Source organism: Crotalus tigris, unplaced genomic scaffold (genome assembly GCF_016545835.1).
Source record: "Crotalus tigris isolate CLP2741 ecotype Arizona unplaced genomic scaffold, ASM1654583v1 scf7180000017592.2434428, whole genome shotgun sequence".
NCBI classification, from domain to species: Eukaryota; Metazoa; Chordata; class Lepidosauria; order Squamata; family Viperidae; genus Crotalus; species Crotalus tigris.
Genome location: NW_024096498.1, coordinates 839,933 through 857,452, shown reverse-complemented (window position 1 = coordinate 857,452; position 17,520 = coordinate 839,933).

Sequence of the window (17,520 nt, the reverse complement as noted above, 5' to 3'; positions counted from 1 at the left end):
TTTATTACTGGAAGAACTATAATCCAATAACAGAGTATATCTGAGATTCAATCAAAACATCTTCCGATGGGTCTTGGAAGACTTTGTTAGAAATTATAGAAGATGTAAATTTCTAAACCTTGGTCACTTTAAGATATCTGAACTTAACTCCCAGAATTCCTCAGCCATTGAGTTTGAATTCTGTTAGATAGGCTAATGCTCCATACAAAATTCCTAAATTTCTTGTTGCTATGGTTGTTGCTCTTATTTCAGCAATAATTGCACTCATTTTGTTTACAGAAAGACATAACACCAACCATGGTTCTCGCATATTTATGTTATGTGATTACACAGGTGGAAAAAAACATAATTCTTGCCCAGATCACTAAAATCAGCTAAGTATGCTTGTATCATTTTCAGAAAATAGTGTTCAATATCAAATATTGCATACAGAGAACATTCTGGGAACAGCACCTAATGAATATATTCTTTGTATAGCAGATCATTCTAAATGATCTTATAAATAATCAGGGTGAAAAATATGGACAAATATATACAACTCAGCTAACGTTTTAATGTACCCATATATAGGATTATTGACTATCCACTTTTCTCTGATATGATTTTTATATCCTTAACAGTTACAGAAGATGAATAAACATAGCAGTGTGGATGTGATGGAGAAGATTCACCTAATAAATTCTGTCTTGCAGCATTTTAAAAAATGAAAGTGTTCACAAATGCAAATATTGACAATAGATTCAGATCCAGAACCTGATAGTAAGCTATGTTTATACATAAGTATATATTATGTCTTGATATAAATTTCTATTACTTCATTTATAGCCTGCATCAGTAGATACTTTCTAGGAATACATATGTGTAGTAACAGAACACAAAAGTTGCTTAGGTTCTATTTTTTTTTAAATAAAATCTTTAAATGTATTTCCACAGATGGAGAAACTGAAACCATCTGGAATTGCAAAAATATTTCATGAACAGAGAGCACCCTGGAATTGCATTTTTTTGGCTTTACAATATAGTACTGTTCCTATTAATAATAATACAAAAAGAATCCCCAACAAAATGCAAAACAAATCTGTGAAAAGTACAGATATATAAACAATATATAAAGAATCCTGTAAACACAGAACTGTACCTAATGTTTGTAAGGCATGTCATGTTTGTCATTTAGTACTGGACTTAAACTGATCACAGGTTTTCCATACTACCTGGATCTTTTTGCTTAAATACTGCATTTGCTTAGAGACTCTACTCTTTTGGACAATGTTTGGCACATGACTCTTAACAAACCCGGGCCTATTATTTTTTGTAACAAGTCTGATTAACTACCTTCCTGTTAATTTTTTAATTATTTTAAAATTTGTAATCTACCGCAGGGTTTTTTTAAAATAGGAAAGGTAAAGTTGCAAATTTAACATGAAAAAATAATGAAATTTGAAACCATTGAGTTTTCAATAATTTTCAGTGACAAAAAGTGCTGGTGATGATTCAGATTGATTGCATTAGAACTTTGTTAATAATAAATATGTATGAAAGGAGCCCAATATAAAATGCAAATACTTTCCTAAGGGATATAATGAATTGAATGGAGAATGTAGCCTTTATCAACCATCAGAATAGCTGCTGCTGGGTTTCCAAGCCGTGGTATGTCAGCAATAAGTATCCCAATCCAGGTTTTTGAATTTGAAAAGCAAATACTCTCCTCCTTGTTTTCATTTATCATTGGTTGTTACCATTTCAGTTACCTTGATATGGAATGACAGAAGAAAATACAGGATGGAGCATGAAGTCTATGTGAGAGAAAAGGAGGATGCAGAATGGGGAAGCTCAAAGTCTCTTAATAATTGAGATTTGGCCTAAATCTTACTTTCACCTTCACTAGGACTACAGGTAGTCCTCGACTTATGACTAAATTGAGCCTAAAATTTGTTGCTAAGTGAGGCAGTTGTCGAATGAGTCATGCCTCATTTTACAACTTTTTTTGCCATAGCTGTTAAGAGAATCACTCCAGTTTTTTTAGTAAATCATATTAAATTGAATCTGTGACTTTGCTTGCTGGATGGCAGCTAGAAAAGTTACAAATGGTGATTATGTGACCAAGGGATGTGCAACTCTCATAAATACATGCCAGTTGCCAACCGCCCAAATTTTGATCACATGACCCTGGGGATGCTGCAAAAGTCGTAAGTGAAATCTGTCATAAGTCACTTTTTTCAGTGCTCTTGTAATTTTGAATGGTCACTATATGAACGGTTGTAAGTTGAGAACTACCTTTACATTCCTTTTGTATCCTCACATCTTTGCCATTTTCTGACTAGTCTGTAGATTTTACTCTCCTCCTTGTTTTCATTTATCAATCATGGTTACACTGAGCTGGCATTTGTCTTTTATATTTTTATTGTGTTTGGCTAGTACTTTCAGTCTCCGGAAGAACAGATTCAAGGGATCAGATCATCAGAAAAGGCACAAGATAAGAATTGGTTTCTTAAAACTGCAGTAGCAGAAATCATAAAGCGTAATTAATTCCTTTCATTCTCTCTGCTTGTCCCACCAACCTAACAAAGGGCATGTTCCTTGTATCAGTGTTATTTTGGTGGACTCTGGAGTTGTGCCTTCTCAAAGCAGCATCTATGAAGTAATATCCTTCCCCCATCCTGAAATTCAGAGGGACCCAACCCTTTTAACCTTTCATAAGACACTGAAGACCTGGCTGTTTCCTAAGGCATTTGGGTCAAGAGGCTTGATGACCTCTGCTTTTATTGATGTGATTTTTATGGAGGTAGGAGTGTCATAGTTTTATCCTTGAACAACCAGGGTTGTTTGTTGCAGTTTTTGTGCTTTTAATTCATGTATACTGCTCTCATACAAGTGTGAGGTCGGTGGCAATATAAACCAAATTAAAAAGAAATACTGAGCTAATTAATTTTATGCAAGAAATGCCTAATAACTTGACATAACACAAGAAACTTGCTTCTTAGTCTGCATTTCTTGTGTACAAATTGTCTGTTAGTTGATATAACTAGAATTCTTCTTTCTTAGGAATGATAAAGCAAAACCTGGTGGGACACAAACTATGCTATCAATAACATCTGTAATTTCTTCTCTTTAAGGTTTCTGAGACTTCAACAAAACCCAATTCCATAATGTTTGATATTTTTCAAAGGTTTCATGTATTCATATTTGCTATTAAAAATAAAATGATTTGGTAGGAAGGCCATAGTACAGTTGCTTCTGTTCTTTTGAATAAAGTACATTTTGAAAAAAAATGTATCTCACCTCTCCCTCCATAATGCCTATAATGGACAAGATCTGATAAAATGCTGAGGCAGATTTGGGTGGGTAGGTGGTGGTTAAAAAGAAAAAACCTCCAAGAGAAGTTGCTGCCATTCTTTCTAATGGCATTTGGTCAAACAAGTTGTCAGAAAGAATCTTGGACTGGATGTGAATTATTTTTTCAGCTGTATTTTGCACTAATACAGGAAAGATAATTTGGTCTAGTCAGTGGCTAAGATTCCAGGCTAGAAACCAAGAGACTATAAGTTCTAGTTCTGTTTTAGGCATGAGAGCTGGCTGGGTGACTTTGGACCTGTCACTCTCTCATAGCCCATGACATCATGCATGCGCACCAAGCTGGTTGGTTTATTACTGTCGCAATCAAGTGGATCAAAACAAAACAGATTCTGCACTTGGAGAAAAACACTACGGGAAAAAAAGAAAATTTGCCCTAATGTATGCCATATTGTTATTGGTTTCAACAAAATGTTTTATAAATTATGGAACATTATACAATCTAAAATGGGAAAGAGATGGGGTAGAAAAAAATGTAGGTCTAGAGAACATAGTCACTACTTTGAGAATTTCAGGGACAGAGCGTTCCAGAGATGTGGCACCATCAAAGATAACTAGCTGGTGATGGTCAGTTCATACATCAAGATCTCATCTGATTTAAACATTCTAGCAGTAGTCTAGTGCAGTTTATTTTCAAGCATGGCAACTTTAAGATGAGTGGACTTCAACACTCATGGCCTGCCTAGCATGTTGGCTGGGGAATTCTGGGAATTGAATACCACATGCCTTAAAAGTTGCCAAGTTTGAAAAACACTAGTTAAGGACATTATTAACCTATCAAATTAATTCTAATTAGTTACAATTGTCCATAATGTATGCATATAATTATGTATAATAATAGTGTTACTCTGGAATAATGCTATATAAGCTTGATAATTGATACTAGCTAAACAGGGTCTTTTGAACACAATTGTGCTGGATCAAAGCTGGTTGTCAGGCACCTTTGGGACATGATGTTAGGGCTCTTTCAGAACAACATTAAAATAGCGTTCAAAAGTAGTCTAAACAGCTGACATGGTAGAAGAGTTATGCTATGAATAGCAGAGAATAAAGACACCTTTATCCTTTTCATTATATACAGTAGCTCTTCCTGATATACCACGGGTCACTTGCTGTTCAGATTGCAGATCTGGTTGTCAAATCTGGATTAGCAAAACAATCCTAGAAGATGGTACCCAGGGGCCGAAGGGACACTAGTCTAAAGTAGCCAATGAATCCTGGTCTGATCTTTAGGGTTTAGCTGACTGCAATGCTGACTGCAATGTTGATAAACCATATCAGTTTGCACTCATGGTAAGACAACCATGTCTTGTTGCCTGCCTAGAGGGCAATGATTACTTTAACATTGGAAACGCTAAGGATGACCTTGCTAACAAGGATTGGAAATAGGATAAAGACAATGCTATAAGACAATTGCAGGGAAAAAAAGTTAGATAGGCATGTTTATGCTGTGGTTAACTGGAAGTGTGGAAGGGCTTCTGAGAAACTTGGAGGAAGAAAGTCCTTAAAACAAATGTGAAGAACAAAAATATAATCTTTGACAGAAGCAACACAATCAGATGCAAAAAACAAATTTCAAAAAGAACTTGCAAGATCATTAAAACTCATTATGAAAATTCTTTAAATAGTTCTAAGAAAAACTATTTTGAGGCTACTGAACTGTTAGATGACATGGGTGTTAAAAAGTGTGGAAGAACAATAAAGCTGAACATCTATCTAGATACCTATTAGTGAACTGATTTTCATGAATGTGAATCTGAATATATGTTTCATTTGGTTTAAAATAGGCATTACAGTTTAATATATGCAAGTGCAAATGGTGTACAAAAAAAGAAAACAATTCTGAACTTCATATATTCTTTACTGTTCATGCATTTTGTTCATCCTGAACAGAGATGCTTAGGTCTCTCCCAACATGGTTTGGACTGGCAGAAGAAAGCATTTTTCTTGGAATGGTTCTATCTCTATGGAATAGTTGATTCCTGGAAATGTGAATGGTGCTTAGAAAAGTGGTGAAGACAAGATCCTTCCTTTTTTCCTTTCTCCCTCTTTCTCACAAAAAGGATTATGGCTGAATAAGAGATGCTGGATTTGGTTTTTGTGTATGTATTAGTAGGATTGATTGTATTGTAAACTATTGGAAAAAATTGGGAGTGGTTTAGATAAATAAAACCTAAACAGTCAAACAAATAATTGAATCTGAACTGGCAAAGACAGACTGAAAAGGGATCTAGGTCCAGGATCTGTGATAGCTCAATGAAAATTGTAGCTTAGTTTGGGGAGAGGAGGAGATGCTTTCCAATAGGAAAGGTATTAGAAGAAGGGCAGTCTTTCCTTCTCCATGCCCCACTTTTACCACTCTTTCAAATTTTGCACTGCACTGAATGTGACTCACCAGAAATACAGTTTTGCCTAGCTTTTCCTTGTTAATTTATACAGAACCAAAGAATAAGTCTTCTTCATCTGTTCCTGGCTACCTTGGGCCATTGAGTGGCTGCTAGAAACACTGGTATCTGTTGCCTTTTGTCAGGACTTAAGAGTCAGTGTTTGAAGGTAGCTAAGCAGACTTGCTTGGGAAGAAATGTTTAACTTTCAAGGATGACAAAGCAGAAAAAAAAATGCCTATGGAGCCTTCTGATAATCTGAAATGCATAAGAACTAAGAAGAAATTTCCTGAGAGTTAGAACAATTAATCAGTGGTACGACATGCTTCCAGAAGTTGTGAATGCTCCGACACTGGAACTTTTTAAGAAGAGATTGGACAGTCATTTGTCTGAAATGGTATAGGGTTTCCTGCCTAAGCAGGCGGTTAGACTAGAACAGGGCTTTTCAACCTTTTCACCCATTGTATTACTTTTAGGATATGGCAATATCTGAGTACCACCAGTCACCTAGCAAGGTGTCAGAAACTTGATGATAAAAAAAAAGGAAAGAAAAAAAATAATGAAGTACAGGTAGTTCTCAACTTACAAAAGTTCGCTTAGTGACTGTTCGAAGTTACAATGGCACTGAAAAAGTGCCCCCCAAACCACAGCCAAGCAAGACACCTGCCTGCCCGCCCGGCTGCGCTCTTCCTCCTGTCTGAGGTTTTCATTGTGAGCATTTCTGTTGAGGATTGGCAGCGGGGGTGGGGTGGGGGTGTTTGGTTTTTATTCCCCCCATCTGCTGGGTGGTTGCAGCAGGTTTTGGTCACTTCACATGACCCTGGGACGCTGTGACCGTCATAAATATAAATCAGTTGCCAAGCATCTGAATGTAAATCACAAGAGCCTGGAGATGCTGCAACATTCCAGCTGATCGGCACTTCTGCCAGGATCAGTGCTGCTTTCCAGTTGATCGGTGCTTCTTCTGAGCTCAGCAGAAGTGCCAGGATCAGCGCCGAGCTCCAGCTGGAGCTCAGTGCTGATCCTGGCGCTTCCGCTGAGTCCTGACAGCCCTGCAGCTCCAGCCATCTCTTGCTCAGGCTTGTGCGGTGTTGCCACCGGTTCAGCTCATTCCCCTCCCCTGGCTACCACTTTTCTGGGATGGTCATGTACCACCTGCCAGGTGCCAATGTACCACAGGTAGTACCCATACCACTGGTTGAAAAGCCTTGGACTAAAACACTCCAAAGTCCCTTCCAACTATTCTGTTCTGTTCTATTCTATTCATAGAGAAATACAGTACATTATTAAGCTTTTGTTATTCTTGTCTCATGATTTATTTGAGATAAATTATTGTAAAACTCCAAAAAATTCTAGAGGAAGTACTGATATTAAAATAGTAACAGTGGATCACTATACTTTCATATTTACAATTATAGGGGAATGTATCTCTACAAGAGAGGCAAAACGGAAAAGTAAAAACACAATTCAAAATAGCCTGACCCTGACCTTGTTGTCCTCACAAAAGGAGCAGTGGATATTTGGACAGGCTTTCAAGATTGTAGTAGCATATCTCTTTTTCAATAAAGTAGCATTCCTGGAATCCATGTGATGTTTGTTTTTTGAATTGACTTACTTTAAAGTGCTGACAACAATAATGCTTCCAGTATAATGGCTGTAATATCTTCATGGTGGGCCTTACAGTTTTATCCTCTTCTGATGTCGCAAATACATAATATTTATAAAATATTTATTGAGAGGAAATCTGATGTTAGGGTATGTATGAAGTGGTCAACTGGAAAGCATTATGCTGTAAATCAATTGTCTTCTGAATGCCTTTTTTGTTTCAAGATGTAGCTGAGAATTTACTTGAGAAGGAAGTTCCAAGTTATATTTTTGATTCAATGAAAATGAGCCCTTTTAATAAGTATTACTCCTAGTTTACAATAATATTTTTTCCTTTTTTTCTCTATTCAGATTAGATGGTCAATGTCAGGAAAATTGGCCATGATAGTATTTTCTTAATGTTAGCCTGATCCTATTTTCATAGGATTGCTTGCAGTTATATTTGAGACAAAGTAAATAGCTTCAAATAATAATAATAATAAGATTAATAATAATCTTATTCAATTAAATGAGTAGATAAGACCCCTATTTCTAATTAAGCATTGAAAAGCAAGTATACCATCTTGCCAGTTTTTTATTTCTTCACAGTCTGTTTTCCCATCCCCCCAAAAATCTGGAAAGTTAAATTTAAATATATTTTTATTTGGTTGGAAACAATTCTAAGTTTAAGCAACAGCAGCTTATTGCTCAAAACCCTACTAAAGATACTTGTATTGTACTTCAAGAAAAAACTTGCTCCTATGGAAGAAAAGATATGCTTGATATTTAACATGTGGATTTAAAGGGCTTTTTTTTCCTTTCAAAATGAGACACGTTATTTCTCATTGTAAACACTCACATTGTAATATTGTGGCATGTAGCTGTAGTTTGCTGTTTCTTTGTGGTTTTAGCCATTATGAAATTATGAAGCTCTGTGGTTTCTTGTTGCCATGGTTTTTGAGTAATGCTACATAAAGCTGTTTTATTCAGAGACCTGTGTGCTGCATGTCTTTGGAAAAGTATCAAAAACATGGTTTGTTTGAGGGAACACATCCAATATACTTTTGTAAATGACATGTGATTTCTAATTAATTTATCTCAGAGAAAATCAAATGCTGAATTTTTAATCTCTACAAACAACCCCTAAAATTTGAGATAATTAGGCTATGTCAGTTATAAATTGGGAATATAGACTTATCTTTGAACAAAATATTGAAGCTGAAAACTAAATGAGATTACACAATTGCACACTTGAAAATACTGCATTGCTTGTTTACAGTATGAGCTACTGGACCCAGTAAGATATAGATATTGCTTATACCAAGGCTTTTCAACCAGTGGTACGGGTACCACCTGTGGTACATTGGCATCTGGCAGGTGGTACATGACCATCCTAGAAAAGTGGTAGTGAGGGAGGGGAATGAGCTGAATAGGTGGCAGCACCGCACAAGCCTGAGCAAGAGATGGCTGAAGCTGCAGGGCTGTCAGGGCTCAGCGGAAATGCCAGGATCAGCGCCGAGCTCCAGCTGGAGCTTGGTGCTGATCCTGGCACTTCTGCTGATCTCAGAAGAAGCACCGATCAACTGGAAAGCAGCACTGATCCTGGCACTTCTGCTGAGCCCAAAAGAAGTGCCGATCAGCTGGAATGTTGCAGCATCTCCAGGCTCTTATGATTTACATTCAGATGCTTGGCAACTGATTCATATTTATGACGGTCACAGTGTCCCAGGGTCATGTGAAGTGACCAAAACCTGCTGCAACCACCCAGTAGATGGGGGGAATAAAAACCAAACACCCCCCCCCACTCCCACTGCCAATCCTCAACAGAAATGCTCACAACAATGAAAACCTCAGACAGGAGGAAGAGCACAGCCGGGCGGGCAGGCAGGTGTCTTGCTTGGCTGTGGCTTGGGGGCACTTTTTCAGTGCCATTATAACTTTGAACAGTCACTAAGTGAACTGTTGTAATTTGAGGACTACCTGTACTTCATTATTTTTTTCATTTCCTTTTTTTTTATCATCAAGTTTTTGCCACCTTGCTAGGCGACTGGTGGTACTTGGATATTGCTATATCCTAAAAGTGGTACAATGGGTGAAAAGGTTGAAAAGCCCTGGCTTATACAACATAGGTTGCAAGTTCCTAGAGGGGCACATCAAACACTCAATCTATGCTTTAATATTAGTTCAAGATGCTCTGCTTATAATTTCACTATAATTCAGCAGCCAAAAGTACAAATTCTCTCTCAAACCATGTTGACTAGCTGTATTTTTATAGAAAATTGGGAAGACATGCCTCTTCTGCCAAGCATTTGTGGGATAAGAAAACATCCAGAATGTTTTTAAATTACCTGTTATTTTACTTGGTTAGGATTTTTTTGAATAAACATTTAATTTTTTTATATTTATTGTTTTTAAACATTGTTAACTTTATTTAAAATTGAGAAATACAAAATGAATTTCTTTCAAAACAAAGTCCATATTTGGAGCAAAAAATCGTATGCATGGTTTGTATTAGGCCATGTTCACAGTTGACCACACTGCTTATTCCTTAGCTGAGTGATGGCGAACCTTTTAGAAACTGAGTGCCCAAACTGCAACCCAAAACCCACTTATGCATCGTCGGGTGCCGGGTGGGTGTGGCCCATTGGGTGAGCATGGTTGCAGTGGTAACAGCAGACTGGGTTGGACTAAAAAGTTCAATCAATCAATTCCATCTTTGCAAGATCTTTTTTTTTTCCCGTGAGAAGTTGAAATTGACTGATTGAACCTTTTTTTTTTTTTGCACATGGCAGTGGAGGCTTAAAGCGAAAAGGTTTTATAAAACCCAGCTGAAGGTCTAGGACTGGGGCGATGGCGTGCGTGCCCACAGAGAGGGCTCTCAGTGCCGCCTCTGGCAACCGTGCCATAGGTTCGCCACCACTGCCTTAGCTCATCCTTGGGGGAAAGTTTATGCACTAGCAAATTCTGGCAATGAAGAAAATTTGGATCTGGGCCCTATACTGCAGCAAAGCTTTCCCACTTACGCAACATTGAGCCTTAAATGCTGCAGGACATATTGGCCGCCTTGGGACATCTGTGACAGTCGGTAGATTGGGTGTTAGTTATAAATTGCTTTCTAAATATAAATATTATCATGCTGTCTAAAAACAATATGATTGGACTATGTAATGCTTCCTGAAAAATTACTTAACTGAGCCCTGAAATGCAATAGAAATTATAGTACACAAATCAGGTCCCATACATTAAATTGTCACGTGTAGTGATGTAGTGATCCATTCTTAGTAGTGGATGACAGTTTCCAGATAAAACCATGCACACTAAAACTCCTTTTATGGAATGTTTGGTTATATTCTTGTAAGATAGTAAAAATCATATTGCATATTGTTTATATTCTAAGGAAGTACTATTTTCTCTTGTGGTAATGAAAGAAGAAAATCTTGATCTTGCATTTCTTTGCTTCCAGTCTAAGAATATAGTGATAAACAAGTTTATATAACCAATGATTCTATATAAAATGTAATTTGATATGTGGGATAATCATATTTGGTGGTTAAATTTTCCAGTAAACAGAGCTTCAGATATTTTATTACTACTATTCTATATTTAGAGCACAATCTTTGGGAATAGGTTCTATTAAGCTCAGTATGTCTGATTTTAGGAATATAATTGTTGAATATTTTTGTGGCAGGTTTTAGAAAATACAGCTGTGGCTATTCACTGTCCCTTTGACCAATACTGTCTCAGTCCACTTAATAAATTACATAGAATTTTGGTAAATCATCTTTGACTGACATCTCAGTCCATATTGTACATTAATTACATATAATATATCTATATACAACTATACATTTCTGGTCTCTATCTTATCTCTTTACTGTGACCTCCATTTTTTTCCCCCTCCATCTATAAAATTTATTCCATGTTCGATAAAATTCTGTTTCTTCCTGATTTTTTAATCTTTTAGTTATCCTGCCTAGTTCTGTGCAATACATAATTTTCTTTATTAGTACTTCCCCACTCGGTACTTCCATTTTTGAGCAAATAGTATCCTTGCCGCCGTACCCACGTGAATAATTAAATATGTGTCCTCTTTATTTACATTTTTCTCTAGTATTCCTAATAGTAATGTCTCAGGTTTGTATTGAATGTTTTGCCTAGTCATTTCTATTGCCCATTCCCAGACCATACGCCAGTACACCTGTGCTTCTCTACATGTCCACCATACATGAAAAAAGGTGCCCTTTTCTTTTTTTACATTTCCAACACATAGATGAATATCTGTTATACATTTTGGCTAATCTGGCCGGAGGGAGATGCCATCTGTAAACCAACTTATACAGGTTTTTTTTATATGATGTCGCCAATGTGATTTTGTTATTTCGTTCCCATACTTGCTACCATTGATCCATATTTATATTATATCCTAGATCTATTGCCCATGTCACCATTGTTTCTTTAACCTGCTCCTCATATGGCTTATATTCTAACAGGTGTTTATAAATATTCTTTATTTGTTTTTTTCTCTGGGCCTAGCAATATTTACCTAACCCCATATCTTATCTGTTAATATCCCATTCTTGCTTATCCTTCATGTATCTTGCTTGTATCTGGAGATAAGATCATCACTCCATGTTTATTCCTTGTTGTTTTAGCTCTTGTTTTTGTTTTAAATAACCTTCTTCTGTCAAGATGTCTTTATATATAATAGCCTTGTCTTTCCTATACAGATTGGGATATGTGACTGCCTCCAATGGCAATAGCCAATCCGGAATCTTTGTGTAATATTGACATTTAACTATATTCCAGCTTTTTATTAATTCTTGCCGTCTTATGTCTTAAAAAATATTTGTGGTTTCTGCTTTGCCCCATCCATATGTGAGCATGCCAACCCTACTGGAGGTCATAACCCTCTAAATGTAAACATCTTTTATTTTCTAAGGTTATCCAGTCTCTAATCCATGTTAGGGCTGCTGCTTGGTAATATAGCTCCCAATCTGGGAAACCTAAACCTCCCCTCTCTTTGGCATCCTGTAATGCCTTTAATTTTATTCTTGCCTTCTTACCGGACCACACAAATTCTAAGATTAATTTATTCAGCTCCTTGAAAAATTTTCTGTCTAATTGAATTGCAATATTCTGAAACAGAAATATCATTTTAGGTAGGATGTTCATTTTCACTGCAGCATTTCAATTCATTTACCATGTTCAATGTTTTTAATTCTTTTTTTTCTTTGTACTCAATAAAAACTTTAAAAAATATTTAAAAAATAAAAAAATAAATTACATAGAATTTTGAATGTTTGTACATTGTTTGATGCAATAAACACGACCCTAAGTAGAAACATTCAACTCACTTTTTTCATTAAACTTAAACCCATATATTATTAATTCATGCAAAATCATCTTGCAATGCACTTTATGGCATTTTATAAAGTACAATCACTTTATGCAATTCAGAGTTGTTAATTGAACAAGAGATTGCAGAATGTGACATTGGAGAGATACAGTGGTTTATCTTTCTCCAGTCCTAAAAAAGATACATTTGGAAACATTCAAGTAACTGAACTGGAAAAAACTGGAAACGGCTTGGGAATCTGACATCTGCAATATTAAATAAAACCCGCTTACCTATTGCTAGCAATATTCTATAGGCTGTTTATAAGTATTGTATGGAGGTGTGGTGTCCTGTGTTTTGCCAGCATCATCCTGGTACCATAAGATTTTGGAAAAAACATTTACTCCTATGTTTTAGTGATGCCTATTCTCCATGCAACAAATTAGAAAATACTTTTAAAAAGATATGACCAAGGCTTTTAAATGATCAAGAATATGAGATAAATTATTGCAAATTAATTCTTGAGCAATACTTTCCTGACTACGATGTGTGCAGTGCAGTTGAAATTGCCAAGACAGCTGTCTGAAATTGAAATTGGAAATGGAGTTGGAATTTAAAATAGTGAAAGAATTTTCTGAGTCTTCTATGAATACCACTAACTATTATTTTAGTCATGGTCAAAATAATATCAGTTAGATGTATAATCTGGATTTATAATAATTGTTGAAATGTGAGTAAATTTCACCAACTTCCTGAAATATGAACTATATAGTGAGCAAGCTAAACACTGTAATTTAATATTCACCCATCATATTTTAAAATATTTTAATTTTAGTGCTATTTATTTATTTATTTAGATGCACAAATGGAAAATGTATCTGCTGTCTTTACTTCTGCTGGCTAATCTGTTGAATCCAGAAGCATCCAAATTGCAGTGAGGTGCTCATTTCCATCTGTGACACTATGTGTATCCCAAAAAGAACCTTCTGATGTTTATATGCCTTAACTAAAAATTTGGAAAGCACTAAATATCTTCAGATAACTGGACATTTGCAAGAAGCATAGAGGACCTACAGATGTACAGGTGTGCATATTTGTTCTCCAATCTATGTAAGATAAGAGCATGATTTTAAGTCAGGCTGCCATCTACAAATAAGTACTTATGTTATGAGGACAGTGGGCAGGTTCAAAGTAAATTATCGCCTGCTGAGATGAATATATTCCACAAGAATGTAGCAGCTTGCTAGTAAATATTATTGGACTCAATTAAGTAATACACCAACTGTGATTAAAGTACATCTCCATCTGTGTTGCCCAGTTATCACCCACATGAATAGTGTGCTTGAGATGCAGTTGGGCAATAGAAAGGGACTAGATAAAATGAAAAAGCTATTAAAAATCCTACCTAATACACTTTTTACATTAATTAAAAAAATGTAATAGAATCCTGATGTGAAGGGAAAAGAGTAACTTCTATCATAAAAAACCTTGTTGAATTATATGACAACATACAGTAAACGTAATTGCTTACTTTTTACTATTCATTTGATTAGAAACAATGATATTCAGTATACACATAAATGGATAACTGTCAAAGAAGTAAAACATATACACCTTTGATGTAAAAAGAACAAAAACATTCACCAAATTGAGGTGAAAAGAACACTGAAAAATCAAAAGGACCAAATCTTTCCAAAGTGCTTGAAATTCATGATTTTATAATAGTAAATTTATATAATGTGAAAGAAACCTGCATACAGATTGGGATAAAATAGTATTCATCCAGTTTCAAAGAAATTAAATATGACATTTTCCCTAAATTAAATATTTATTCGTGAGAAATGAAAAATGGATAATACAACTCCAGTTTTGACATAAGAGGGAAAAGGAATATATGAAATATTAGGCTAATGAATTCTGTATCTATTTCATGTGAACTGATGAAACATAACACAGCAGATTATAACAAACATTTATATTTTCATTACATATTGTCTGTGTTTTAATAATTTGTGCAGATCTTTCCATGAAATAACTGGCTTGGAAGATTTCAAAGGGACACAACTATTATCAAAACTTGATTTATTTGGTAAATTTAACTTAACTGAGCATTGGCAGCCTAAATATTGGTTCAGATAATTATTTGTGATGGAAATAAACAACTAAAGGAGGATTCCATATCAAACACTCCAACTTCTGAATATTTTCCAGGTGCTTAATAGGTAAGAAATATAAAATGGTTTTATACAGTTGTAGAAATGAAGGCATCATGATGAACTAACCTGGTCTTTTTTTAAAAAATCCTAAATCATCCTAGCATATTTAGTACCAATTTATGATGACATCAGTTCAGTTGATGAGGTACAAACCTATCTTGATAGAGACACTGTAGGATTTTTCTGCTACAGTATAGAGTCCCAACTGAACAAATTAATGTAGGGGTTCCCAACCCCTGGGCTGTGGACTGGCACCAGGCCGTGGCTTGCCAGAAAAAGGTCCACGCAAACAAACAAAGCCCTATCATTGGGATGCAGGCAGAACAAGAAACCATGCCCCACCCTCTGGTCTGCGGAAAAATCTCCACTGAACTGGTCCCTGATGCCCAAAAGCTGGGGGGGGGCACTGGATTAATGGCTATTCATGTTAAATTTGTTATGCCATACAATAAAACAATATGTCTTTCAATAGGATTAAAAATGACTTATATAATACATGCCCATCACCTATTCCCTTTCTGGGTAAGTCCCAAAGGTGTTTTTTCACGAGGCAATTGCACTTTCTTTTTTTCTTTGAAGATGTTTCGCTTTTCATCCAAGAAGCTTCTTCAGCTCTGACCGTATGGTGGGAAATGGAAGGAATTATACTCCTTGTAGAAAGGCTGGTCATTTGCATTATTTTAGAGAGTAGTTGATGCCACCTGGACGCTTATCTCTGTCATCAGGGTCACCTGAGTAGTGCAAATGGGTGTGGAGCCTTCTTGGAATTGATTACAGGATTGTGTTGTAGACTGAAGATAGATGTTGTATCTCTCCCTCTCTTTTTTTAAATAAATATTTTATTAATTTTCTACTTTTACAATCATAAGTACATAAGTACATAAACAACGTGTTGTCTTGGGTCCATTAGTAATTCAGTGGTACATATTAGCTTCTTCAATCTAGGCCCAATATTACACCATCCAATGCTTCCTCTCTTCTTCCAGTAGTACACATTTTCCCACATTAGGCAAATACAATTTTTATTGTTGTTAATACATATATAATTGAATATCAACATCTTTGTTACATTTTCTTAATAATATCAATAATGTTGTTTTAAGATATCTTTTCTAACCAAAATATATCTTAATTGCATTTGCAGTTAATATCCATTTGTTCAATTAATATCCTGTTTTCCCGCTTTTAAAAAACATTTTAATTTCCCATCAGTGTTCAAAATGTCTCTATGCTTATAATTTCTCATAATAAGTTATATTTGGGTAACCAAAAGCTTCCCTTATTCAAACCCTCTTAGCGTTTTCATATTTCCCTTCTCATACTAAAATATAATATTCTAGTTATAAATCCTATCTTTCTAGTTATAATACCTCTATTTCTAACGATTATCTATTCTCAGCCATGTTCAAACATCTGATTAATAGTATAATATCCCATCTAATGGGTCAAAACATCTATTTTCTTCAGTCTTACTCTAGCTTTCTTCTTTTGCCAACTAACTTTCCAAGTCAATGCATTTGAATCAAATAATTCCTCCTCTATTTTTTGTATATTGTTTGGAATAAGAAAGACAATTTGATTAAAGTATTTTTGGATGGATGCTCAGCTAATTGATATTCATTAAACAGCCTCCCTCCTTCTCCAATTTCCCACAATTATCCTAACATCTCTATCTTCCATTCAATTAGCTCTTCTTTCTTATCCTCAAGTGTGTTCTGAGATCTTGACAGGTAAGATATCTTTTCCATTTCCATATTATTGCTATATCTTCTAATTCTTCATTTGTCTGAATCTGTCTGTTCTTTAGGTCCTCCATTTTTGGATCTGCTTCTCTGATTTTCTTTCTATTTTCTGGGTTGCTAGTTCCTTCTTTGTAATCATTTTCTGAGTTTGTAGATTTAGTTTAAAGAATTGTTCTTTTATCTCCTTTGTATTATTTTGTATCATCATGAGCTAAGGCAATTGTCTCTTTTATTGATTTTAACATAGAATTTCTTTCTGAAATTCATCAACATTTTCTTGTTAGTATGTCAAGCTGGGGACTTTGGGGACAGGTGTTAGGGATGGTTTTTTTACCATTTGAAGCTAAGTATGGACATCCATTTTGTTTTTGTATGTAGTCTTTACAGTCCAATCTATTTAGGGATTTAAAAAGTTTTAGTCAATTGTCATTTGAACTCCTAATTATCCAGCTGGCCTATCAATCTGTCCTTAAGTCTCCCCTCAGCAAAATATAAAGAAAGTTTGAATTTTTCAATTTTTTTTGTCCAATGAAAAACACAACCTTTCTGTCCAGAGAGAGAAGAGCAATTAAAAATACTTCATCAATCAAAGGTTTATAATCCAAAGTAATTCCATTATCTCAATCAATAATGCATGTTTCTTCTATAGGGAAATAGCTTCATGACACAGCTCTAAAAGTCAGTATTTATATTTATAGTCCAGGCAGGCCAGTTTCAAAATAGTTTATTGTCTCTGCCACACATATATGCAGCCCAAGAGGTTCCCCCCTTTTCCCAGCTGCAGTCTTCAAAAGTGAAAGTTTCTGAAAACAACAGAGTCTTTTCTGAGTCTGGGCTTCCAGCCAAATTTCTTTTAGACATAATAAATTGTAGTGCTTTAGCTTGCCACTAGATGTCATTGACGCTGT